The sequence below is a fragment of the Triturus cristatus genome, chromosome 10, assembly GCF_964204655.1.
Source record: "Triturus cristatus chromosome 10, aTriCri1.1, whole genome shotgun sequence".
NCBI classification, from domain to species: Eukaryota; Metazoa; Chordata; class Amphibia; order Caudata; family Salamandridae; genus Triturus; species Triturus cristatus.
In genome coordinates, this window is record NC_140593.1 from 419,910,682 (window position 1) to 419,937,612 (window position 26,931).

The 26,931-nt window shown below is 43.8% G+C and overlaps 1 long non-coding RNA gene across 1 annotated transcript in view; it reads right to left on the reverse strand.

Annotated features, from left to right (window-relative positions):
* LOC146789551 (uncharacterized) overlaps positions 1 to 25,556 on the reverse strand; it is a 32,765-nt gene extending 7,209 nt beyond the window's left edge. The window contains exons 1-3 of the long non-coding RNA XR_014969824.1: positions 25,376 to 25,556; positions 6,070 to 6,102; positions 335 to 366 (exon numbers count right to left, since the gene is read on the reverse strand). This is a non-coding gene — a long non-coding RNA (uncharacterized LOC146789551). The remainder of the gene's footprint in view (positions 1 to 334; positions 367 to 6,069; positions 6,103 to 25,375) is intronic.
* Between the last annotated feature and the right edge of the window lie 1,375 nt (positions 25,557 to 26,931).

The following is a 26,931-nucleotide window of genomic DNA, read 5'->3' on the forward strand; positions in this document are numbered from 1 at the left end:
GCAGCACGCTACTGCGTTCATCTCGCTTTGCTTCATCGAAGTGAGTGTTCGCCTAGCGTTCATGCGCAGAAACTCTCCTGAAGCCTGAAGGAAGATTCATTGAAGCTCAACCTTCAATTAACCGAAGAGTGTCACAAGAAATAAACCAGAGTGCGAGTGTGCAGCAGCTCTCAAGTAAGGAGACCTGAATTCATCTCACAGAAAAGAGCTCAGTACATTAATTGTTATGTTTCATGTTCTACTGGAAGCAGTGTATAAAATAAATTGTAGCGGACCGAATATAATTGTAAATTAAGTATTGAACTAACAACATTTCTAGAACAATAAGACTTACCTGGAATGAGTGAATTCTTCCTGGAGATTCTTCTTATGAAGGAAAATGAAAAGGATTAGTTAGGAGGAACAAGACAAATTGTATAGGTACGTTGAAATATAAGAAAGTTAAAAGTCACATATGCAATCCATAGTATTTAAGGAAACTATAGGTTAAGAATAACATTGTATTTAGTTTCTTCTTAAATTGGCATTAAAGAAGGACAATAGGAGATAGAACTCTTCAATTAGAAAGAAAAAAAAACATAGAAGAGAAACAGAAGCCAATTGTTATATAGGAATGCCATATATAGAAGTAGCATTAAGTACATGAGAAATCAGAATAATTAAAGTACATTGAGTTTAAGTGTATCTTGTGTTTAGTTTTCTAGAACCAAACAATCCAAGGCAACACACTATCGCTAAGGAGAAGACAAGGTGCAGAAAACTGATAACTAAAGGCAGTCTCTTCTTCTCATTTGTTATTTTATCCAACTCCCCCTCCCCCTTTTGGAGATCCTTCAGAACACTTGTATTATTGGGTGTCAGAGGTGTTCCAGGGGGGGCATTGGGAATAAGCATCTTCTGTTCCTGCGCAAGTATAAGAAGCATCACTCTGACAGAGTGAAGTGCCCACATAATAAAACTGGCACCTGAACAGTATGATTGAAGGAATAAATTTGCAAAATTTAGGTGAAGCACTGGATTTGACACACAAGGAATTAGCAGCAGTTAGAGAAAAGAACAGAGGATTGAGGCAAGAAATAATGGACTCTAGCAGAGAAACTGTAGAATTAGAAGCCAGGGTGACCATATGAATCCAAGGTCTAGCTTAAGATTTCCAGAGACTGAAGGAGAGAATATAGGATCCACTTCTAGAGTTGCAACTCATGTAGTATATTCCTCATCCCCAGTGATTCCCTTAGCGCCACCGGAACGATTTAGTGGGGATCTCCAGAAGGCTCAAATATTCTTGACACAATGTTCTTTGCATTTTATGTGTCGTCCTTCGATTTTTCCAGACGCACAGTCCCACATGGCTTTCATTTTGTCATATCTCAGTGGCGATGCCGCTAATTGGTCCATGCCCTTGGTTACCCAAGAGGACGCCCTTCTTTATAACTTTGAAGACTTTAAGAAAGAATTCCTTCAGATTTTTGATCGGCGGAAGATCTCACAGGCCACAAAGAATAAACTGCTAGAGTTGAAGCAAGGCAACAAGGATCTGGCCCAGTTTAATAAGCTGGTAGTCGATACAGATTGGCCAGAAAGTAAAAGAGCTGCAATCTTTTATCATGGGTTAAAAGACGAACTGAAAGATATCCTAGCCCAGATTCCCAATAGACCCACAGATATATCAGCTTTAGTAGACCTAGTTCTGGAGACGGATTTTCGTCAAAGCGAGAGAAGAGGTGGGAGAAGAAAAGATTTCAAATTTAACACTCCAAGATTCGACAGAATTAAGACGGAATCTTCAAGAGTGACAGAAGGTCAAACCGGAGTAGAACCCATGCAAATTGGAGTAGTACGGGGGCCCTTAAATAAGGAGAAAAAAGAAAAAAGGAGGCAGAATAAATTATGAGTGTATTGTGGAGGCAGCGGACACTTTGTGAGAGTGTGTCCAAAGAAACCAAAAATATTTTCCAAGTAGAAGGAAAACTTCAAGCACCACCAGTAAGTGGAGTTGGGCTGGTGCGTGCAGAGGAAAAGACAACTCCAGAAGAACACCTCCTGGAAAATACACTACAGTCTTCGTCCCCTCAATTAGTAATCTCAATGACATTAAGATTCAAACATATTACCCTAACCGAAGTCTCAGTTATGATCGACTCAGGAGCAAATGGGAATTTTTGCGACTTAAAATATGCAATTAGGATTAGCCTAAATGCAATTTTGAAGGCTAAGAGTGAACCGGTAAGAGCGGTGGATGGGACGAACCTTTCTTCAGGACCCATCATCAGTCACACAGAACGATGCAGTTCAATTTGATTGATGCACCACAATTCCAGATTATTCTAGGTTTGCCATGGCTCACTGAGCACAATCCGAGAATAGATTGGGGTGCGAGAACAGTGAAGATGGATTCGGACTTTTGTAAGGAAAATTGTTTCCATACCAAAACGAGACCTAGTGAAATGAGGCCAGCGACCCTCCTGAGTGAACAAGGAGTTTCAGTGTGTGTGATCCACACCAGTGAAGTTCCACCAGAATACAAGGAATTTGAAGATGTATTCAATGAATCAGAGGCAGAAGAATTACCGTCACATAGACCATTTGACTGCAGAATTGCTTTGGAGCCAGGTGCTAATCTCCCATGTAGTAGGGAAAATGATCGTCTGAAGGAGTATATCAAGAAATATTTGGCCAACGGTTTTATACGTCCCTCACAGTCCCCAGTCAGTCTCCTCGTCGTTATTTTTCGACCCCATGGAAGAAGGAGAGTTGAGAGCTTGTATTGACTATTGAGCAATATACAAAGTCACCATCAAGAATAGATACCCACTTCCTCTCATCTCAGTACTCTTGGATCAGGTGAAAGAAGCACAAATTTACACCAAGCTTGATCTTCGAGGTGCATTCCATTTGATCAGAGTCAAAGTAGGCGATGAGTGGAAGACAGCATTAAGGACGAATCTGGGATTGTACGAATACCAAGTGATGCCCTATGGGCTATGTAACGCACCAGCTGCCTTTCAGCACTTTATAAATAGTGTGTAAAGCGTGTTCATTGATCAATGTGTTTATAGTATACATTGATGATATCTCAATTTACTAGAAGTCTGAAGAAGAACCTCCAAATCAAGTACGAAAAATCTTACAAAGACTGAGAGAAAACAATTTGTATGTAAATTTGGAAAAGTGTGCGTTCAATGTGAAAGAGGTAGAGTTCCTTGGCTTTGTGCTTATACCATCTGACATTACAATGGATACAAAAAAAGTAATGGCCGTCTTGGAATGGAAATCTTCAAGTAGTTTGAAAGAGTTACAAAGCTTCATTGGCTTTGCCAATTTCTATTTAGGATTTGTAAATGAATTCTTACACAAGTTTATTCCGCTCACTCGACTCCTTAAGAAAGGAGTTCCTTTTGAGTGGACCAAACATGCCGAAAGAGCTTTTCAATTATTGAAGAAAGAGTTCACCACCATGCCCGTTCATTGCACGCAGACCCCACAGAGCCTTTCTATCTAGAGACGGATGCCTCAGATTTGGCTATTGGGGGAGTTCTCTCTCAGAGACATAAAAGAACAGGACAGCTCCATCCAATAGCTTATAGATCCAGGAAATTGCCACCCGCAGAAATTAACTACACAATACGGAGAAAGAGTTACTGGTCATCAAGGATGCATTCAAGGAGTGAAGGCATTACTTGATGGGGGCCAGACATACAGTAACTGTGTTCACAGACAATCGCAACCTGAAATCTTTTAAATCTGCTAAAACCCTTACACCACGACAACTTAGGTGGTCCTTATACTGCGCAGATTACGATTTTGTGATCACCTATAGGCCAGGAATCAACAACAGAAAGGCTGACGCTCTGTCAAGAATTAACACAGAGAAAACAGAGGATAATCAAGAACAACCAACGATTACTCAGGAACTTAAGATTGTGGGAGCAGTGAGTCAGGCAACTATTGAGGAAAAGGTAATTAAAACTATGACACAAGAAGAAATGTCAGAATGGGCAAAACAGGGACCACAAAGAGAAATTCGACACGACTTACCGCTATATGAAGGTAAACTTTATTTACCCAATCAAGAATTACAACAATTAGTTCTCGAGGAAAGTCATGACAGTCGACTAGCGGGTCACAAAGGAATCCAAAGACAGAAGACTTGGTTAAAAAAAATGAATGGTGGCCACAAATGAAAAAAGATATTCATTGCTACGTGGAAACATGTCAGGTCTGTGCTCGGGGAATATCGGAGAGACAATTTCCAAAGGGTTTACTCAAAACTATGCCCACTCCTCCATATCCTTGGCATACCATCATAGTAGACTTGATTCTGGATCTGCCTTCTGGTCAAGGGTGCGATACCATATTGGTATTTGTTGATGCATTTACTAAGATGGCTCATTTCATTGCCTCGAAGGGAGCTCCTACGGCCAAAGAAGTAGCCATTCATTTTAGTACCCATATTGTGCGAGCCCATGGTATTCCCAAGGTAATAATCTCAGACCGGGGTTGACAATTCCTATCCCACTTTTAGAAGGCATTCATGGAAGGGCTAGGTATAGAAACTAGATACTCTACTAGCTATCACCCAGAGACTGACGGGCAGACAGAGAGGGCGAACCAAGAGTTAGAGCTATATCTAAGACTGTTTTTACTTGATCAAGAAGGAGACTGGCCAGAGTTTCTATGGGCTGCAGAGATGGCACATAACAATGCAAAAAATGTCACTACAGATTTCTCTCCTTTCTATCTTAACTATGGTAGACACCCAAATTCATCTGTAAATGGCAGGGTAGTCTCAGTTCCAGCAGTTTAAGAGGTAGTTAAAAACCTAACACAAGTTCATCAAGCAGCTACAGAAAACTTGGTTAGAGCTAAATAGAATTATAAGAAATATGCAGATAAAAAGAGAAAAGAGGGTCCTAAACTGCAAATTGGGGATAAGGTATGGTGAACACCAAGAATCTTATGCGAAAAGGTGATCGCAAATTCGAACCTAGATTTGTAGGTCCATACCCAATTGAAAGAGTAGTCAACCCAGTAACTTACCGCTTAACACTACCAAAAGGAATGAAGATCCAGCCAGTTTTCCATGTCTCCCTGTTAAAAAAGACATCACCGAATATGAGAGTTACCCTTCTTCCAAAACCTGTGCAATTAGAATCAGGAGACACATTTTAATTTAAGCGAATTCTTGACTCCAAGAAATTTAAAGAGAAGATCTATTATTTGGTAGATTGGAAGGGTTATGGTCCAGAGGAAAGATCCTGGGAATTATACTGTGATGTACATGCTCCCCGTTTGGTAAAGGCCTTTCATCAAAAGTTTCCAAAGAAGCCCCAACCGGAAGAACCCCCCTTGCAAGGGGGAACTGTCAGGATTTCCAGAAACAAGAACCTTTCCCTCTGCGTGACGAGTCAAGAACAGTCACCTACATACAGTCAGCAAAAAAAGGCCATCACTTGGAGTGCGGCTTGGAGATCGCGAAACTCCAAGATGGCCGACATTCCAAGAGGAGTGTAGTTCTAGTCTTTTGCCCTCACCTTAAAATTCTATTTGGAGCACTCAAGTTAGAACGTTGGCGCACTTCACCTGATTCCTTGGCTGAGGCACATCGTTTTTTCATGTTCTCTGTCGTCGTCTAGTCAGGATAGTATTTCGCTGTATTATCATCGGGTTCCTTCCGTTTGTGCCTTCAATTGAGCCTCCTTTCCGTTTAAAGTGACTTTGATCAGATTCTGCGCACACGCTACTGCCTTCATCTCGCTTCATCGAAGTGAGTGTTCGCCTAGAGTTCATGCGCAGAAACTCTCCTGAAGCCTGAAGGGAGATTCATTGAAGCTCAAACTACAATTAACCGAAGAGTGTCACAAGAAAGAAACCAGAATGCTCATGCGCGAGTGTGCAGTGGCTCTCAAGTACGGAGACCTGAATTTATCTCTCAGAAAAGAGCTAAGTACATGAATTGTTATGTTTAATGTTCTAGTGGAAGCAATGTATAAAAGAAATTGTAGCGGACTGAATATAATTGTAAATTAAGTATTGAACTAACGATATTTCTAGAACAATAAGACTTACCTGGAGCAAGTGAATTCTTCCTGGAGATTCTTCCTATGAACGAAAATAAAAAGGATTAGTGAGGAGGAACAAGACAAATTATATAGGTACGTGGAAATATAAGCAAGTTAAAAGACATATATGCAATTCATAGTATTTAAGGAAACTACAAGTTAAGAATAAAATTGAATTTCATTTCTTCTTAGATTCCATTAAAGAAGGACAATAAGAAATAGAACTCTTCAATTAGAAAGAAAAAAACACATAGAAGGGAAATAGAAGAGGAGCTAAGGCCAATTGTTATGTAGGTATGCCATATTTAGAAGTAGCATTAAGTACATGAGAAATCAGAGTAATTAAAGTACATTGAGCTTAAGTGTATCTTGTGTTTAGTTTTCTAGAACCGAACAATCCAAGGCAACGCACTATCGCTAAGGAGAAGACAAGGTGCAGGAAACTGATAACTAAAGGCAGTCTCTTCTTCTCGGTGAATGACCTAAATATCGATTCCAAAATATAGAATGGACAGAATATCGACTCCAAAATATAGAATGGACAGAATATCGAAAATCAAAATATAGATAGGTCAGAATATCGAAATTGGGGTACAAAATATAGATTTCCATAATATAGAATGTAAAAATATAGAATTCCATAATATCGACTTTAAAAATATAGAATCCCATAATATCGAATTTTTTTTAGTGTTATGTATGGTAGTATATGTGTTAAAATTATGTATTAATTTTGTAATGTATGTTTAATTTTTTTAAACTAATGAATGTTATGTAATTTAATTTTTGCGTAATTTAATTCTGTAGCGGGTTGTGGGTTTATAGGGGAATAGGGTGTTAAGTAATTTAATTATGGTAAATTAAATATTAATTATATTTAGATGTTTTGATAATTAATTGATTGACAATTAATTATTAATTGGTGATTAATTTTTATTAATTGATAATTAATTTATATTAATTGATTAATTGATAATTATGTTAATTTTAATTTGGATTATTAGCAGCGGGTTGTGGGTTTATAGGAGAATTGGGTGGGAATTAAGTTAATTGTAATAAAGTAAATATTAATTTTTTAATTTATGTGTATTGATATTTAATTGATAATGAATTATTAATTGGTAATTAATTTGTGCTAATTGGTAATTAATTTGTATGAATTGCTAATGAATTTTTATTAATTGCTAAATGATTTTTATTAATTGATTAATTGATAATAAGGTAATTGTATTTTTTAGTATTGTGAGTGGGTTGTGGGTTTATAGGGGAATTGGGTGGGAAGTAAATTAATTGTAATAAAGTAAATATTAATATTTTTAATGTATGTGTATTGATAATTAATTGATAATTAATTATTAATTGTAATTAATTTTGTATTAATTGGTAATTCGTTTTTTAACAATAGTAATTAATTTTTAATAATTGTAATTAATTTTAATTAACTTTTTATTGGTATTGATAATTAATGTAATCTTATTTTAAAATTAAAGCATTACTTTCCCTACTGTTGCACTCTCAGGAGTGGGAATAGTTTTTTTACCCTCCCTCTATCCAACTCTTTCCCTACTGTTGCAGTCACTGGAGTGGGAATAGTAATTTTTACCCTCCTGTTATCCAACACTTTCCCTACTGTTGCACTCTCTGGAGTGGGAATAGTAATTTTTACCCTCCCGCTATCCAATGCTTTTCCTACTATTGCACTCTTTGGAGTGAGAATAGTAATTTTTATCCCTACGCTATCCAACTTTTTCCCTACTGTTGCACTCTCAGGAGTGGGAATAGTATTTTTACTCTCCCGCTATCCAACTCTTTCCCTACTGTTGCAGTCACTGGAGTGGGAATAGTAATTTTTACCCTCCCGCTATCCAACACTTTCCTTACTGTTGCACTCACTGGAGTGAGAATAGTAATTTTTACCTTCCCGCTATCCAATGCTTTCCCTACTGTTGCACTCTCTGGAGTGGGAATAGTAACTTTTACCCTCCCACTATCCAACGCTTTTCCTACTGTTGCACTCACTGGAGTGGGAATAATAATTTTTACCCTCCCGCTATCCAACTCTTTTACTACTGTTGCATTCACTGTAGTGGCAATAGTAATTTTTACCCTCCCGCTATCCAACGCTTTCCCTACTGTTACACTCTTTGGAGTGGGAATAGTAATTTTTCCCCCTACACTATCCAACTCTTTCCCTACTGTTGCACTCTTTGGAGTGGGAATAGTAATTTTTCCACCTACACTATCCAAAGTTTCCCTACTGTTGCACTGTCTGGAGTGGGAATAGTAATGTTTACCCTCCCGCTATCCAACGTTTGCCTACTGTTGCACACATTGGGGTGGGAATAGTAATTTTTACCCCTACGCTATCCAACGTTTTCCCTACTGTTGCACTCACTGGAGTGGGAATAGTAATTTTTATCCCTACGCTATCCAACGCTTTCTCTACTGTTGCACTCATTGGAGTGGGAATCATAATCTTTCTCTTCCCGTTATACAATGCTTTACGTACTGTTGCACTCTCTGGAGTGGGAATAGTAATTTTTACCCCTATGCTATCCAATGCTTTTCCTACTGTTGGAGTCACTGGAGTGGGAATAGTAATTTTTCCCTTCCTGCTATCCAACGATTTCCCTACTGTTGCACTCTCTGGAGTGGGAATAGTAATTTTTACTCTCCCGCTATTCAATGCTTTCCCTACTGTTGCACTCTTTGGACTGGGAATAGTAATGTTTACCCCTACGCTATCCAACGTTTTCCCTACTGTTGCACTCACTGGAGTGGGAATAGTAATTTTTACCCCTACGCTATCCAACGCTTTCCCTACTGTTGCACTCACTCGAGTGTGAATAGTAATTTTTTCCTTCCCGCTATCCAACGCTTTCCCTACTGTTGCACTCTTTGGAGTGGGAATAGTAATTTTTACCCCTACGCTATCCAACGTTTTCCCTACTGTTGCAATTACTGGAGTGGGAATAGTAATTTTTACGCTCTCACTATCCAACAAAATATCTACTTTTTTAAACTTTTTTTTAATTATGTTTACATTTTAAGCTTTTTAATATTATATTATGTATGTTTTATTTAATTGTTTTTAATATTTAATTAATTTTATATTATTTTTAATACATTTAAAAAATTCGATATTTTGGCTAACTATATTTTAACATTCTATATTTTGGAATCGATATTTTAGTACTTACCTGTTTGTAGATAGGGAGTCGATATACTGTCCTTCTATATTTTGGTGTCGATATTTTGTGTAGTCGATATTTTGTCCCTCGATATTTAGTCACTGAACCCTTCTTCTCATTTGTTATTTTATCCAACACCCCCTTCCCCCTTTTGGAGATCCTTCAGAACATTTGTAGTATTGGGTGTCGGAGGTGTTCCGGAGGGGGCATTGGGAATAAGCATCTTCTGTTCCTGTGCAAGTATAAGAAGCATCGCTCTGACAGTTCTCTGCATTAAGATCTGCTATGCCCTGGCTAAGAAGCAGCCGCTGAGGGATTAAGGGCCCATTCCACTAAGGGAAAGGCTGCGACTATGGCCTTGGCTCGGGGTGTCCCAGTCCTGGACATGTGTCAGGCAGCAACGTGGGCATCTTTGCACATGTTTGCCAAGCACTACTGCCTGAACAGTCAGGGCTGCAGAGACTGGCATTTTGCCCGTTCGGTCATGCAGAACTTCCTAGTGTAAGGTATTGGTCCGCAACCCACCGCTGGGATGGTATGGCTTGTGTATCTAATTCAAAGGTAAGCAATCTGCAGCTAGAAGTCTTTATCAGATTAACAAGTTACTTACCCTTGGTAATGCATTAACTGGTAGAGACCCTATCTAGCTGCAGATTCCATAAGGCCCACCCATGCTTTCCCGTTTTGCAGACCGATTTTGTTAAGACTAGGGTTACTCCCCTTTTCATGGCCCTAGTTGTACACACATTTTTCGTCAGTTACCTCGTAGCTCTGTGCTTCTGGTGTGAGAAAAACAAAAAGTATTGACGTCCACGTTCCTGGGTGGCACCTATATAGGTTGACAGTGACGTCATAACCAACGTTACCGACGACATCACGCGGAACCAAATGGAGCCACCACACAGAGCACACATGGGGTTTTGCTCGAGAAAAAGTTTCTGGATCCAGCCTGATGCCTGGGAAATTCAAAGGTAAGGAATCAGCAGCTAGATTGAGTCTCTACCAGATAATGCATTACCAAAGGTAAGTAACTTGTTCTCCTAAAATAGTAATGTAAAATCCAACTACACCAGTAAGCAGGATTTCTCCTTACCAGTCTAAACATACCAAACATGGCAAATCCTTCTCCTTTCAAATCAGGAATATAGGGGATTCCCCATGCTAGTCTGAGAGGAGTAGGCCTCACAGTAGTAAGAACAAAATAGGCTGTTTGTTCCTACTAGGATATGCCACCCAATAATGGTCATGTCCTACCTTTTACTTACACAGCACCCTCCCCATATGGCTGTCTGGGCTCTACCTTAGGGGTGACCTATATATTGCAAAAGGGGAGATTAAGACTTGGCAAGTAGTTATAAATGGCAAGTTAAAAGTGGCAGTAAACTGCGCATGCAGGCTCTGCAGTGGCAGGCCTCAGACAGGTTTGAAAGGCTACTTCTGTGGGTGGCACAATCAGCGCTGCAGGCCCACTAGTAGCATTTCATTTATAGGCACTGGGTATGGGATACCAGTGGACAAGGAACTTTCAGGTAAATTAAATATGCCAAACAGGTGTAAATGAATCATTCCATGTTTAAAGGAGAAAACACATGCATGTTAGAACTGATTAGCAGAGAAAAAGTACCCAGAGTCCGAAATCCAACAAAAAGTGGGTCGGAAAAATTGGAGGTAGAAGGCAAAAGGTTTAGGGATAACTCTGCAGAGAGGGCTAGGTCCAACAGCCATTTGTAGAGGATTGTCAGTGTTGTTTCCTATCCTCTCACATGGGAGGCAAAGTGATTTGCCCTCAGTAATAATAACCTCGTATTGGTCCTGGTCCAGAGTAATATACAACTCTTTTTGGTACACTGGAAAGCTATCTTCTGATCCTATCATCTGGTATTCAATATTATAGACATTTTAGATGTAGCATACCTATACCCACACAAGTTAGCAGATATTTTCCTCTGGTGGCTGGATGTTTGATTGTGGGGTTCAGCAACCAATGGTGTAGTTGAAGGTAGAGAAAGCGTTCCGTCTCACGTAGTTTAAATTCCTCCTTCAGTTGGTTGAAAGACTTAATAGTCCTATGGGCAAAAATACCTCCAAAAGTCTTAAATCCCACCAGCAGTCATTTGTGATAGGAGGTCCTGTGCACTCTTGGGGGTATATTCTCAAGAACGTGTGAAAACCATTGTAAAAGTTACTTAGCGCAACCTACAACATCACAGTCTATCGCGGGAAATTTACGCCTTGTTTACCAAGTTTTCACAACACGGCGGTACCATACGATAGTCACCAGATAACGCGCCAAATGGCCGCGTTAAAATCAATGCCACGCCGCAAAAAAGTGAAACACGAACGCAAAAAAAGCTGCGATGAGGCCAAGTGCGATACAAAAAGTTGCAAAAACAGCCACAGGCCTGCAAATCCCACGTGTCTGGTGGGAAAATGGACAATAAAAGCTATAAAAACAACACACCAGAAAGAAGCCAAAGTGCATAGCAACATGGTTGCACCCTGACCGAGCGCAGAGGCCAACGAGAACCCCACAAGCCCCACAGACCACCAGCAAGGAACAGCGGGCTCTGAGAAGGCCAAAGAGAAGAGGGAGAGGAAGATGGGGTGCAGTCCGAAGGAAAACAAGACAAGCGTCACGGAGGTAACAGAACACAACCAGCAACTGACCCACAATCAGACTACCTTGAATGCAGCCGGAATGTCGAGGAGGCCAATGGAGGAGGCCAAGAGGCGCTGGCATGACGTAAAAATTTAAACCAGGCACAAAGACGTTGCCAACAGGAAGGAAGCAACGGCGACAGGAGGTGGGAGTCGTGCGCCACAGGAGGAGCTGGAGGAAACGGAGGCCACAGTCAACTGTGTGGATACAGTGCAAGGAGTCTAGAGTGCGGACACAGCTTGATAAGACCTGACACAACATAAACGTAGTGAGTAAAGACCAGGGACTGGGGGGACGGGGGAGATGGGCACAATGGCACACATGCACAAATAAGCAGACTACACTGCACACCCACAATGACCTTAGATCATGTACCTCATCCCCATGGCACACTGCAGCACACACACACAGCAATCACAGCACACCCACATTGACGACAAAGTGACACCAAGTGCAACACCAACACTGCAAAACAGAGGACACAACTGGCTCCGTACACGCGCAGAAACAGGCCCACTACATCTGACAGAGCTGAAAACGTTGAAATGGAAATGTACGCGTAAAACCTCACACCCGTCATGTAGTCTAAATGTACACTGTCCCTCATCTAAATCCTGCACCTCCAAAACAGTCACAATGTACACTGTCATACAGTCTGCATGTAAACAAGAACAATGTGCCAACACACATGTCAACACAATGTCAAGATACATCTCCCCTCCACATTGCAGAGGGACACACAACACCTCCAGCAGAGCACAGAAGACCACACATCAGTGATGCCGGAGTGGACCACCACACCTACGACACCAACGCCCTACAACAGCCCATTGACATCCCACCAACCCACCACCAGAACAAGGGCAGCCAGGCCACTTAGAGGAGAACCCAGTCCCTGAAACAGACCACACAGCATGAAGCACCCGCAAGCATGGCAGGCCCACAACACCTCACCGAACCGCACATGGCACCCCAATGCCAGGTGTTAGAACGCCAAAAGGAGGTGGCACAACAGGTGCTGGTGTGTTCCGAACCCATGGAAGGTGAACTAGAGCACATACGTGGGTGTCCACCTACACCCCACAAAGGAGACCCACACTGCCATAGAGACAGATGCACATTGCAAGTACAGAACCACGCCCAGGGGCACGCACATATCAGTCACACACCCACATTGGCTCTGCGTACAATGGCACAGTCTACTGCCCTCACGAATTGTGTGGGTGATGACAAGGCTACATGTCCAAGCTCTAACCCACTGCCTGCGGTGACATGTCTGCATCCGCTGTACACAGCACAATGTAATGTCCTAGGGCCCAGGGCCCTCATGCATACAACAAGACCACAGGGACACACACAGATATCATGCTGAACTGGCTATGGGCACGTGCGCCCAGCCCCTTTATTGGTAGGGCCACATGTACAGTGACGCCTGTGCTGGTTGTGTGTGGGGTGAGTATAAGCCAGCCCGCACGGAGTGCTTGGTGCTGGCAACAACTTGAACAGTGGACAGCAGTACAATGGAAACAAAAAACACCTGCATAACAGAGTCAACTGCTGAGCAACATGGAGGGAGCTGGAGCAAGTACAGAGGTCACGCAACATACAAACAGAAGTGTCCGTGAGTTTCAGTGCACTGAGGTTGGGGCCCCAGAGCAGAGCGTGCTCATGTGAAGAAAATGTCTCGGATTGTGTCTCTTCTGGACATTCCTGATCCAGCTACAGTGAGGGGGTGTCACACCTGCATCATCTTTCTCATCGCCATCCCAGGTCACCCACACTGCCTGAGGTGACATTGCTGCATGAGCACTCCACGGCACATAACCAAAGCAGTAATGGACAATGATTCGTGGTGCACAGAGATAGTGGCACCTGGAGTGCTGAGCAGGGGATCAGGCAGAAGGTGGCATCCACGACAGGTGCGGGAAACTCCGTCAGTCTGCCAATATGACCATTTTGACACTGGCAGTTGGCGGTCAGGCGTGGTCCTGGTGGTGGTGGCATGAGCCCCCTACGGTGATGCGACATCCGGGCTGGTCAGGACTCGATTTGATGTGTGAGCCCAGGTCGACCACAGTTGCGGCCGCAGGCAGTGGACAGCACAGGGCCACAGATACATGGCGTTGATGCCCTCAAGGCCATCGCCTCAGAGGCCATCCAGCATCTCAGCAGAAGGGGTCCCTGACCTGACCAGCACAGAGTTAGTGGCCCCGGATGCACTGTGGCCAGCACAGGCACACTGCCATGGGACGGTGACTTGCGGTGCAGTGAGATAGGGACATATAAAGTCCTGAGCGGGCCCTCGTTGATGTCCAAGGTGGACGTGGCAGAGGCTTGCGGGGGACAGTGGAAGGTGTCCTCCAGGGCATGATGCACAGGGTGGAAGCTGTCCGGAAGCAGCAAATGGAGGAGTGGAATGCCACGGCATCATTTTACCAATAAAGTCAGTATCACCGACACGATGGCGACGAAAACCCCAAGTCCATGGACTCAGTCGCCACCTAAGTTCAACCAGAGTGTGTCCATAGGTTTCAGGGAACAGACTTAGTGGCACAGGGGCTGAAAGGGGATGCAGTCTGTGTTGAGGCCTGTACAGTAACATCAAGTCAGCCATAAATAAATTAAGACTGAATTTGAATAGTGTGTGACCTACTTGACCGCAGTGTAGGCCTGAGGCAGCGGTCAGCGCGGTTCAGCGAGCTCCTCCTGGAACTCTAACACACGATGTTGTCATGACATTTGGGAGTGACTTGTGGTTGATGTAGGAAAAAGCACCAGAGTGGGTGTTCAGTCAACGATGATGATGTGTCCTGCCTGGTGTGGACTGGATTGGATTGGCGTGAGGCCTGCTGGACTGCAGTGTAGGCCGACGGTATTGTTATCAAGGGCCCACAGACACGTGTGTTTGGGATGCTAAGCCCAGACTTGGTGTCACCACATCGAAGGGAGTATAGTGAGTTAAATCTGCCATTCTTGATGTTCTCTGCCATAGTGTAATCAAGACTCAGTTCCAAATGTGTGACCTACGTTTCCTCTGTGCATGCAGGTGGAGTACTTCAACGAGACGGGAGTACAGCATGCCGGTGTCGCGGAGGTCGTGATGGACTGAGGAGCCTGACAGGTTCACGGCACTCTGGCTTGGAGCTTGCACGGGCACGTGGTGGGCCCTCATCGACACACGCTGGTGTCAGCACGTGTGCATTGATGCCTGCCTGCGCAGGGCCCGGCAGGACTGGTACGGGGCCCAGCGTCCCAGGGTGCAGCAGGCACACAGGAACACAGGCAACACCGCTCACCACGACGACCTCGTGGCGGCATTCCTGAAGAGGACCACGCCCAGAGCTACGTGCTTTTTATTCACACCCCTACGGGTGCCCGGCATACGCCGGGCCAGCCCACTCCGCTCACGCTTACAGGGGGGGACGTAACAAGCTACATTTTCGGAATCTTCCCCACCGGCTGGGGTGACATGGTTGCGTCCACTGTCCCCTGCATACTGCAGTCTGGCCATCGCTTCAAAGCCACACTTGGCATTGTGTACATTGTCATTCATAGGTCAGTTGCCTCCTTTGCACATGCCTTGTCCCCACCTCTTCCCACAATTTGCTATTGTGTGGCCGTTGATGGCTTATGTGCATGGCTGGCCCAGGTTGCCCGAGTGAGTTGTGGTGTCGTGTCTGGTGGGTTTACATGTTGTTTGGCATGTTGTATGGGAGTTTGTGACGTGTGCGTTCAAAGTGTTGTGAGTTGCTTGGTTGTGGAGTTGAGGTGTGTGGTGTGTTCATTTGGTACTTGCCAATGAGCAACACATTTCCATAGGTGTCAGGCAGGAAGCGCTGGGTGATGGTGAGCTGTTGGAAGATGTTGGACTCATGCACTAGGAATGGGTGGTTGGCTTTGAGGTTGTTGAAGATTCCCAGGTGGTCCACTATTGCCTGCACACTCTGGTATGTGTGTGCTTTCGGTAGCGGATAGTGTGTAGAGTGTCACCAGCGGGCACAAGTAGGACATGTGTGCATTCAATTGCCCCCTGACACGTGAGGGAATCCAGCTATGGTTTTGATGCCTTGCTTGGTCTCCAGCTGTTCCTGCGCAGTGTGGGGGAAGTATAGGTAGTGTGGTACCAAGCTGATGATGGCATCCAAGACAATTGGGGGGCTTATATGTGGCTGGCTGTGAGACTCCTCGGACTCTGGTGGTTGTTGGTTGGGGGGTACCAGAGGCCAACAGGTGCAGCACAGCCAGCAGCTTTGTGTAGGGTGGGATGTTGGTTGTCCGCTGTGTTGGTGCCGTTGGCCTGTTGGGCGATGAGGGTCAGGATGCGTAGGCTGGTTGTCCTTTTGACCCTGTGGTGGGCAATAGCATCCTCTGGTGTTAAGTCTGTGAGGGTGGTGCGTGTCTTGTGGGTCCGCTGTCTTTGTCCGTGCTGCCTCTGTGGTGGTCCGGGGCTGTTCCGGGGGGGAATTGTGGTCCTGGGTGTGGTGGTGGTGGGGGTTGTTGCCCTCTTGGGTGTCCGGCACGCATGTTCAGTGGCTCCATGGCATCTGTTGTTCTTCAGGTGTGGCTTTGGGCTGGGCTTCCTTTTCTGTTGCTAGCTGGCGTCCGACTTTGCACCAGGTCAGAGCAGGTGTTAGTTTTCTGCTACTAACGCGCCTTATTGCATGTTTCGTGGTCTTTTCGCCGTTGTGGCTGGTCGTTGAGAATGTTGTGGAGTGCTGTTGTCGCGGCTTTTTGCACAGGAACGCCTACTCTGCATCTCATTAGCGATAGTTGTCGGGGTCATCTGTGGCAATGTTTTTTGCAGCTGCTATTGCTGGTAAACTGGTGCTATGGGCTGTTAGCACCAGCTTGTGAATGCGGTGATGAATTTATCGCAGGTTTGGCTGCGCTAAGGTGCCGTTAACTAGGCGATAGCTCCTTGAGAATATGGCCCTTGGTGTATAATCAGTGTTACCCCAAAGTGGGATGAATGGTGACGGGAATTAGTTTGGCCCATATCAAACCACTGCTCTATTGCAGATGTCCAGGGTGGCTCTAGTGACTGGGGATTTGTAATGTGTAATAGTGCTTTATGCTGCCAAGGTATCTCCGAGAGGGGCCCTGCAGCCATTGTAAGGTATATCTTACACAATACGTTTTCAGTCTCTCTACAGGTCCAATGATCAGGAACATGAGATGTGCCACTGCATAATATTGGGATAGATCTGGCACTCCTAATCCCCCTTGCCTTAGTGAACTTTGAATATTCTTTCCTTCCTATTCTTCCAGATATGAGTAGTACAGAAATCACAAGATATGTATATTGCCTTTTGGAATGTGATGTACCAATGTTAAAAAAACACAGAGAATATTGTGTAGGATTGACATCTTTTATGCTGCTATTATACCCAAAAGTGAGAGTCCTTTATGCTTCCAAATACTAAGTTCGGCTTGTATCCCTCTCTTTAACGTTTGTAAATTAAAGTATTTGGGGGCATATCAACAAGGGCTTTATCTCTGCTTTTTTGGCTTTAAAAGCCAAAAAAGGAGAGATAAAACTAGCGCCCTATCAACAACAGGGTGCTAACATGCAAATTTGCATGTTAGCACCCTTTTACTCTACGCTTCCCCTTGCATCTCTAATGAGATGCAAAGGGGGCGTTCCAGAGTAAAATAATAGGAGAAATGTCGCTAAGCGAAATTTCTCCTATTATCAAGAATGTCGCTAACCCTGTTAGAGACAAAAAAAGCAGCGCTAACCGCGGTTAACGCTGCTTTTTTACGTCTGGTATTTTTCTGACTTAGCCATGATATCCTATGGAAGGAGGATATCATGGCTAAGTTTGCCTGTCCCTATCAACAAGGTAACGTGAGATTATCGCTGGGTTTCCAGCGATAATCTCACGTTAGCCTGTTTGTTAGCGTGAGGATTTTTATCGCTATTTAGATAAGCGTTGCTAATAGCACCCTATCTCAGAGATAAAAATTCACGCTAGCCGGCGATAATTATCCTAGCGCTAAGTGCGCTTAGAGATAACTATCGCCGGTTGTTGTTGATATGCCCCTTGGTTTTAATCAGGGTGGATGCTAGGGTAAAACCCAGACAGCAGGTGTTAGTCATCACCCAACGAAGCAATGTCATCGTCTGTAACTTCTCTATCATTGATTTGGGTGTCAAGATATTAAGGTTTTCCGAGTTGGTGAGAATGTTTTTAAACCCTGAAACCTTTTGATATGCATCCAGGTCTGCTAGAACCTTAGGTAGAGAGTGCACCGGGTCTGTTATGGATAGCAGGATATAATCTGCAAACACAGTCAATTTTATGTCTTGCTTGCTAAACATGATCCCTTTTATTTAGGGGTTGGCGCGATAAGTTTGGCCAGCTGTTCCAGCCTTGGGGCAAAGAGGAGAGTTGACAGCGGGCAACCCTGTCTCATACCTCTACACATGTTCAACTATGAAGCATACAGCCTATTGACTTTACCCCTACCTCTGGGGTTCTGGAAATCCACTAGTAACCTTAATAGGAAGTTATCACCAATACACCCTTCCTGCAGTGTATCAGTCATCTGATCTCAGTTCACCTTTTTATACCTTTTTTCAGCATCTAGGGTGACCAGGATTGACTGTTTGGCTCCACTGCAACCTATGTCTAGATGAGGGAGGGCCATCTTTGTGGTATTTCTTGCCTGCTTCCCTTGAATAAAACCTGACTGGTTGTGATAGCTCAACTCAATGCCTGTAATCACAGTGTAGCGATTATAGTTTAGATATTTGCATCAACACTAACGAGGAATATTGGCCTGTACAATCCAAGTTCACTAGGCTCTTTGCCAGGCTTGAGAATAAGAGAAATAGTGGACTCTGTCATCTTACAGGGTCCAACAAGATCCCCCAGCACATGCAGATATACTTAATACAACGTATATAATGTCAAAGCAAGCATTCTTTGTTTTCTTATTTTTCTTATTTTTCTTATTTTATTTTGTCTTTTATTCTGTTGTTAGGTTCTTTAGCCTAGGTTCCTTAGTCAACATGTGTTTCGTCACGATATGGGCAGAATATCCTACAAAGTCTTCAGGGCTAAGAGAATTAAACAGAAAATAAACACTATAGTGAGCGCCTTAAAACTTAAATCATAATGAATCACCTCACAGTGACTTTTGTGACGAGTTTAACTACTATGGGGCATATCAACAAGGGCTTCATCTCTGCTTTTTTGGCTTTAAAAGCCAAAAAAGCAGAGATAAAACTAGCACCCTATCAACAACAGGGTGCTAACACGCAAATTTGCATGTTAGCACCCTTTTACTCTACGCTTCCCCTTGCATCTCTAATGAGATGCAAAGGGGGCGTTCCAGAGTAAAATAATAGGAGAAATGTCGCTAAGCGACATTTCTCCTATTATCAAGAATGTCGCTAACCCTGTTAGAGACAAAAAAAGCAGCGCTAACCGCGGTTAACGCTGCTTTTTTACATCTGCTAATTTTCAGACTTAGCCATGATATCCTATGGAAGGAGGATATCATGGCTAAGTTTGCCTGTCCCTATCAACAAGGTAACGTGTGATTATCGCTGGGTTTCCAGCGATAATCTCACGTTAGCCTGTTTGTTAGCGTGTAGTTTTTTATCGCTATTGAGATAAGCGTTGCTAATAGCACGCTATCTCAGCGATAAAAATTCACACTAGCCGGCGATAATTATCCTCACGCTAAGAGCGCTGAGCGATAATTATCGCCGGTTGTTGTTGATATGCCCCATAGTGTGTAATCTAAGTGACTTTGCATAGTGGAAACCCATGCGCATGGTTTCGTTTATCATCGTTCTTTGTTATCAAAACAGCCTTAAAGTCCAGTTGTAACTCAAAAAAGGCGTATCACAACGAACATTTGGTGTGCAAGAGCACTGTTATTCTTGAAACGTATGTAAGTGAAATTCAAGCATTATTTTGGAGTATTCATAATCCCAATATTTGTATAAAGAGTACAATCAACACTGTGCCTTCTAGATCAAAGTGTGAGCACCTGAAAATCAGAAAAGGGGGAAAAGAAAAGTACCTTAATCCTCTTGGCATAATACCTAGTGTCAAAATGGTAAGTACAAATTAGTAAAGATATATAACCAGAAGGGGTTATTGATTAACACAGGAAAATAAAGCGCCTTGCAGTGTGTCCGTATTCGTCAATTAGTACTGAAATGAAACGGTGCAACAGGTGAGGGAGAAACCCCTAAAACCCTCCAATGAGGACCACGAGGTCTGAAATGCAAAGCAGTCAAATCCTGAGCACATGCGTTCGTGTGGTTTGGAAAATCTGATCCAAAGTAGAAAGCCAAAAAAGTCTAATCTCAATGCAAATGTTCTTTTGTTCCTTTTTTAATTTTTTTAATTCCGGAAACATCACAGAGTCCAGCCAACTCGTGTTGAAAACCCTAGAACTTCTTCAGGGTTGTATGGCTATCCAAGTTGTGCAGTTCTACGCCTAGTATCCGGCTATTATAACTCTGACCCGGCTAGGTCTTTCCAAAAACATGCGACTCGTGTTCCACAGGAATGTCAATCTTATGAAAGTTTAAAAATTCTCAATTCAGACGATATATGTAGATTTTTGCAGCATAATCCAAATGCGATATGTCTGTGTCTTGTATGCCTCAAACAAGTGTTCTTCAAGAGTCAAGACACCGAGATAAGGCCCGAGACCTTCAGCGAGTATGCTGATCCACGCTGCACTCTGGCGAGTCGTTCTGAACCGGATCACTTTCAGTCTTAAAAAAGAACATTTGCATTGAGACTAGACTTTTTTGGCTTTCTACTTTGGATCAGATTTTCCAAACCACACAAACGCGTGTGCACAGGATTTGACTGCTTTACAAATTAGTAAAGTTGCCAGCCCAGGGACTGGTTTCTTACTAGGACTGAGGACAATTTGTTTTATACATTTCAAAAACACCTACTTTCCTGTTGTTTGTATTTCTGTCAGGTAGGAAGTAATAATCCAAATCTAGTTAAATTATGTCTTTGTGGTATTCTGGAAAGTTGAATGACCCTTATGATATTATAGGGAAGACGAAACCCCAGATATGGGGGGAGAATCACCTGTTTACCTGTGTAAAGATACATTCATATCCAAATTACAACCATTCTAAATCCAGTCTGTTAGAACTGGGGGTCTCTAGTTGGCAGAGGTAGGTACCTTTGACCAAACAGGGACCCTTGCTTCTAGTCAGGCAAAGGGGATTACACTCCTGGATAACCCCTGCTCACGCCCTTGGTAGCTTGGAACGAGCAGACAGGCTTATCTCAGAGGCAGTGTGTTAAGCATTTGTGAACACATACAGTAATACAGTGAAAACACTACAAACGGACACCACACAGGTTTTACAAAAATATGTATTTTTTATATAGACTTAACACAAGATCATGAACGATAAAAATCCACAATACTGTACTTCAAATACACTTAAAGATGGTAGAAGTCACTTAGTTTAAGTTGATGATAAATGCGACAAAGTTCTCACAAAAGTACCTGGATGCATAATGCAAAATAAACAAAAGGTTCGCAGCGATGGAGATGTGTCAGTTCCTTACTTCGGGGGAGACGATGCGTTGCGCCTCAGTGCTTGCGCAGAGTAGGGGATGCGTCTTGGTCCTTACCAGAGAGGAGGTGATGCATTGATTCTCGAACTGAGTTACGGTTACGATACGACATGATGGTGCCTCGATGCGATGCGACAATCCGGTGCGATGCGATAAGATGGCGCCCTTGATGCGATGACCTAAAGACGATGCGTGCACGCCTGGCGGCCGTGCGGCGAACTCTGTAAATTTGGAGCCGCGACAGGCCCTGCGACATGCTTCTCCGGTGATGCGGCGGCGACCTCTGCGGCAGTGACATGCTTCTCCGGCGATGCAACGGCAACAGCTGCGACTGCGACACACTTCTTCTCGTTGAGTCGCGCTTCCAGCTCCCAGCGACAAGCAGGCTTCTGCAGACAGAATTCCCAGCATGGAAATTCACAGGGGAGCTGGTGGTGAAGTCTTTTGTCCCTGAGTCTTCAGCTGGAGGCAAGCACAAGTTCAAGCCCTTGGAGTAATATTCTGCAAGATGATGAAAGTTCTTTGAAAGCTCCTTCTCCTGTCCTTCGCACAGAAGACACCACTGTAGGCCAAACCAACAACACAGCACACTGGCGGGGGGCAGTCTAACTCCTACAGTTTCCTTGGTTCTTCTCCTTGGCAGAGGTTTGTCTTGTTGTTCCAGAAGTGATCTAAAGTCTTGGGGTCTGGGTCCCCATATTTATACTACTAAATCCTTTGTCTTATGAAGGCAGAGGGGTCTGTACCTAGTCCAAACCAGTTCTATGCAGTCCTGGAGCACTTTGTTTACAGGACTCCTTCTTTCCTTTGACAGTGTGGGCCAGGGACATCAGGCGCACCACAGGAGGTGGAGCCAGCCTTGTGGAAGGCAGGCAAACCCCTATTCAGACCCAGGTGCGACTCCTCCCACCACTCTACATGCAGATAGGTCTATTCAGCCCTGTGCTGACTCACCCTGTCTCCTGGAATCCCCACAGCCCCTGTCAGTCACAAAACCAGAAACACAATACACAAGCTAGAAGAGGCAGGCTGGATGGTTAGGTAAGAAAATACCTACTTTCTAAAAGTGGTATTTTCAAACACAGAATGTTAAAACGAACTTTACTAAAAGATGTAGTTTTATCATTCTGATTTCAGGCATACTAAACTCTAATTTCTACCATGTTCCCTGGGTCAGTTAGGATTATAAAATGTTATTATCAAACTGCCCATTCTTGCCTATGGGGACTGGTAGCCTTGCAATAGTGAAAAACGAAAATGGTTGTAATTCACTATTAGGACATGCCACACACACCACGGCATGTCCTACCTTATACTTACAAAGCACCCCGCCCTTAGGCCTATCTTAGGGGTGTCTGATATGAAGAAAAGGGAAGGTTTGGGGAAGTGGGTGCACTTACCAAGTCGACATGGCAGAACTAGACTGCACATAGGCTCTGCAATGGCAGGCCTAAGACACACTTTACAGGCTGCTTCTGTGGGTGGCACAACCAGTGCTGCAAACCCACCAGCAGCATTTGATTTACAGGCCCCGGGCACACAAGGTGCACCTTACTAGGGTCTGACAAGTAAATCAAATAGTCCAATCATGGAGTCACTAATCAATACATGAATTTACAATAGAGAGCATATGCATTTTAGCACAGATCAGCAGTGGTAAAGTTCCCGGAGTCATAAAACAGCCAACAACAGGTCAGAAAAAATACAGACGGAAGGCAAAATGTTCAGGGATGACCCTGCAAAAAGGGCCAAGTCCAACACACCCCTCTTCTAGCCAAAACGCAAGGTAGACCAATAACTACCTTGATGGGCTTCCCTGCTTTGGGCGATAGAACATGGACCCTGGCCCGCAAGAGCAGGGTCATATTCCAGTTCTACGCCAATCTGATCCCATTTGGATCCCTCTATCCATACTGTCAGGGCCCACCAAGCTAACCCATGGGGAACCCTTCTCCTCACCTGTTGACACCACCTGTGCAGCACCTAACCTTAGCTTGCTCACAGGTGTGTCTCAACAGACAGACAGCAAGCCACAGTGACCACTGACAGTAGTCAATGCTGAGACCTAGGCCTTATGCCGCTCAGGGCTCTAAAACCTCTGTGGCATCAAAGAGCGGGTAGCAGTAGCCCCAGGTGCTTGGTACCCTTTGTCCACTCTCCCGCCTGTCAGGTCAATCAATCAATCAATCAATCAATGGTTTATAGAGTGCACTACTCACCCATGAGGGTCTCAAGGCGCTGGGGGGGGGGGAGCAGCTCCGGTGTAGTAATCACTCCAGGCAGGTAGATGAGGTTCAGGAGGATTTATTCATGTTAGTTACAAGATCAGTAATACAGGAGTAATTCAGCAGTAATTCAGCCCCACCAGGAGCAGCCAGCAAGGCGCTCAGCCCTTCTCCAACTGTGGATTTCATAGATCAACATTCCATATTACATCATCTCCACAGTGTTCCAAAGGTGGAGCAGTGAATGACAAGAACAGCACTATGACCAAGATAATACATATCCTCCTTTCTTCCAGAAAGAAAATAAAAAAGAGAAATAAAGAATGAGATGTAGAAGCTAGAAGAACAAAATAGAGAGGAGGGCACTAGGGAGAAACAGAGCAGAGGTAGAAAGAAAGAAAACAACCAAAAGTCTTAAAGAAACAGATAAATATAACCTGTTTCACATCCTCCTTTCTATCAATGGGAAAAAGAAATAAAGAAAAGAAAGAGAAACCATCAATGCGTACTCTGTACACCAACTGGCCAGGTAAGTATGCAAGAGAGCAATCCACATCAGGAGAAAAAGAAGATGACAGAGAAGAAGAGAAATACATTATATAACTCATACTTCTCCATAATATAATAAACATTTGACTTAAAACAAAATAGAAAAGTACTGGGCTACAGTGTTGAGAATGAAAAAGAAAACAGAGTGAGAGAAAAACGTCCAGTCTAACGTGGACCAATGCAGTATAGTTAATGGACATGAACCAAACTATACACCCATGTGGATAAAAATATGAGCATGCAGAGGCAACCACAAGAGGGGTCTATACATTGCACTAAGTAGTGAAAGTTTAAGGCCATGAAATGTACCTAAACTGGAGATCTATAAATATGCGCAATGAGGAAGGTTAAAAACCCAAAAACACACCTTGCGGAAAGGTCAAGAAATGTGCATGTATGTGCGGGACAACGGTGTGCACAGAAACAAAAGAGATACCTCGTAGAGAGGTCAATGTTGTGCACTAGAGTAGTGGGAATATAACCCACGTGAAACACCCTGTGAAGAGCTAAAAACATTGTTCACTGTAATAAAAGACACGTACCTCGTGGAGAGGTCAATGTTGTGCACTAGAGTAGCGGGACTATAACCCTTGCGAGACACCTCGTGTGGAGGTAAGGACAATGTGCACTGTAATAATGGGACTAAAACTCCTGCGAGACACCTCATGTTGAGGTAAAGATTGTGCACTGTGTGAAGGTAAAACTGTTGTGCACTGTACAACACTAAAAGTATTGTGCACCATACAAAAGAGACAACACCCCATGAGGTAAAAACAAAGTGCACTATGTCAGTAAACTGTGTAATTAGAGTAAAATCAGAAGAAATATGTTACCATTGTAAACATGACGTCTAAAAAAACACACACACGCATTTCTTAAAGAATAAAGCCACAACTACTTGGTAAGAACATAAGAACAGTAAACAAAAAAATTGCAAGTTGTTTAACCAAGATCAAAGGTGTGCCTGTCACCGCGATGATAGACATGCATGCATGAAGGTACTCTGCAACAGATACAATGCCAACAGAAACAGAGCACTTGGCAGCAGAACAAAGTACTTTGAAGCAGGCATCATGCCCATTGAAGATGGAGATGAAACGTGGAACTAACTCACCGCAAGGCTTAAAGGCACAGTCCGTTGTAAAATGTCCAGTGACTAGAAAAGAAGAAAACTTTGCCCAAACGTTCCTACAGAAGAGGCGCATTGAAGATAAAGGCTGGTGTTGATTGACAAAATTAACTGAACGATGTACTGAAGAGGCGGACACATGAGGGTTAATGAAACGAAATCCTTGTTGAAAAAGAAAACGTCACCTCACGACAATGTTGAAGACGACCAGACTGTGAAAAAAAAACTTTATTAATAAACAATGGTTGGCAGATCACAGCAGGGCACACTCAACTTCCGATATCAAGAGATGAAGAAAGCCTGGATCCGCCAAGACCAAGATAGCAGGACGCACATGAGACACATGCCGGGTGGCTCACGGCACGCTCCTGCTCCGAAACGTCCATATGCAGCGTCGAACACCAGAGAGGCCGAAGACGTCATGGAAGGCTCAGGAGAAGCTCCGCGCGGCATCATGCTCAAGGTAAGATGTGCGTGACAAGTTTAAATTTAAAAACAAATGCAACAGTCATTAAATACTTGTCACGTAGTAGAAACAATCAACACCGGAAAAAATAAATTAGGAAATACTATTACTTCGCTGTGTAGGTCCCACACTTGCAGAAAGCAAAAAGAGTCGGCGAAAACCAAAGGAGCCAGTATATAATTAAATCCATGCAATATCGGCGCAGCGCTGGCAGGATAAACGTAAAAAAAAAATACAGTCCAATCCCTCAGAGAAGCATAGAATGGCACTCAAGCAGTCACAAATGAGCCTTACTATCCAGAAGAACACAGCACTATGCACTAGAGGTAAAAACTGAGATACCCACTGGTTACCTTTGTTCATGATCCACTGTAAATCTTTTCAGAGGCAATGTGGACGTTTGTAGGAGCAGCGTAGACATTAATTGTGGGTTGCTAGACCTTAGCAGACCTTAGCAGCTGATGACTTTTCTTCAGAAGTAGAGATGACTTCACAGTACGCTTGGGATTGGGCTGCTGCTGAAAAAGACACTGTAGGTACAGCACACAGCGCTTTTGAGATGCTGTAGGAACAGTAGGCAGAGACAGGAGCTGTTTTTTGAGAATGGAACTGGCACTTGTGCGTTGAGGGTGACCAGTGGGAGGTCACTGGTGGGGCTGTGGTGTGCCAGTAGGTTGAATAAGAGCAGCTGTAGATTCAGAAGTTGCTTTTAGTTGAGACTAGGTACTCCAGACCTGAAATAGAAGTCCTCAGGGGTCAGTCAAAGAGCCAGGTCTTGAGGTCCTTCCTGAACGTGTGGAGGGTTGGGGAGAGTCTGATGTTGACCGGGAGCTCGTTCCAGGATTTGGCTGCGATGTAGGAGAAGGCTCACCCGCCGGTTCTGTTTCTGCGTATGCGGGGGACCTCTGCCAGGGCGAGGTCGGCGGAGTGGAGGTTCCTCTTGGGTATGTGGAAACATACTCGGTTGTTGAGATATTTGGATCCGATGTTGTTGAGGGATTTGTAGGCGTGGGTGAGGAGTTTGAAGGTGACCCTCTTATCGACGGGGAGCTAGTGGAGGCTTCATAGGTGTTGG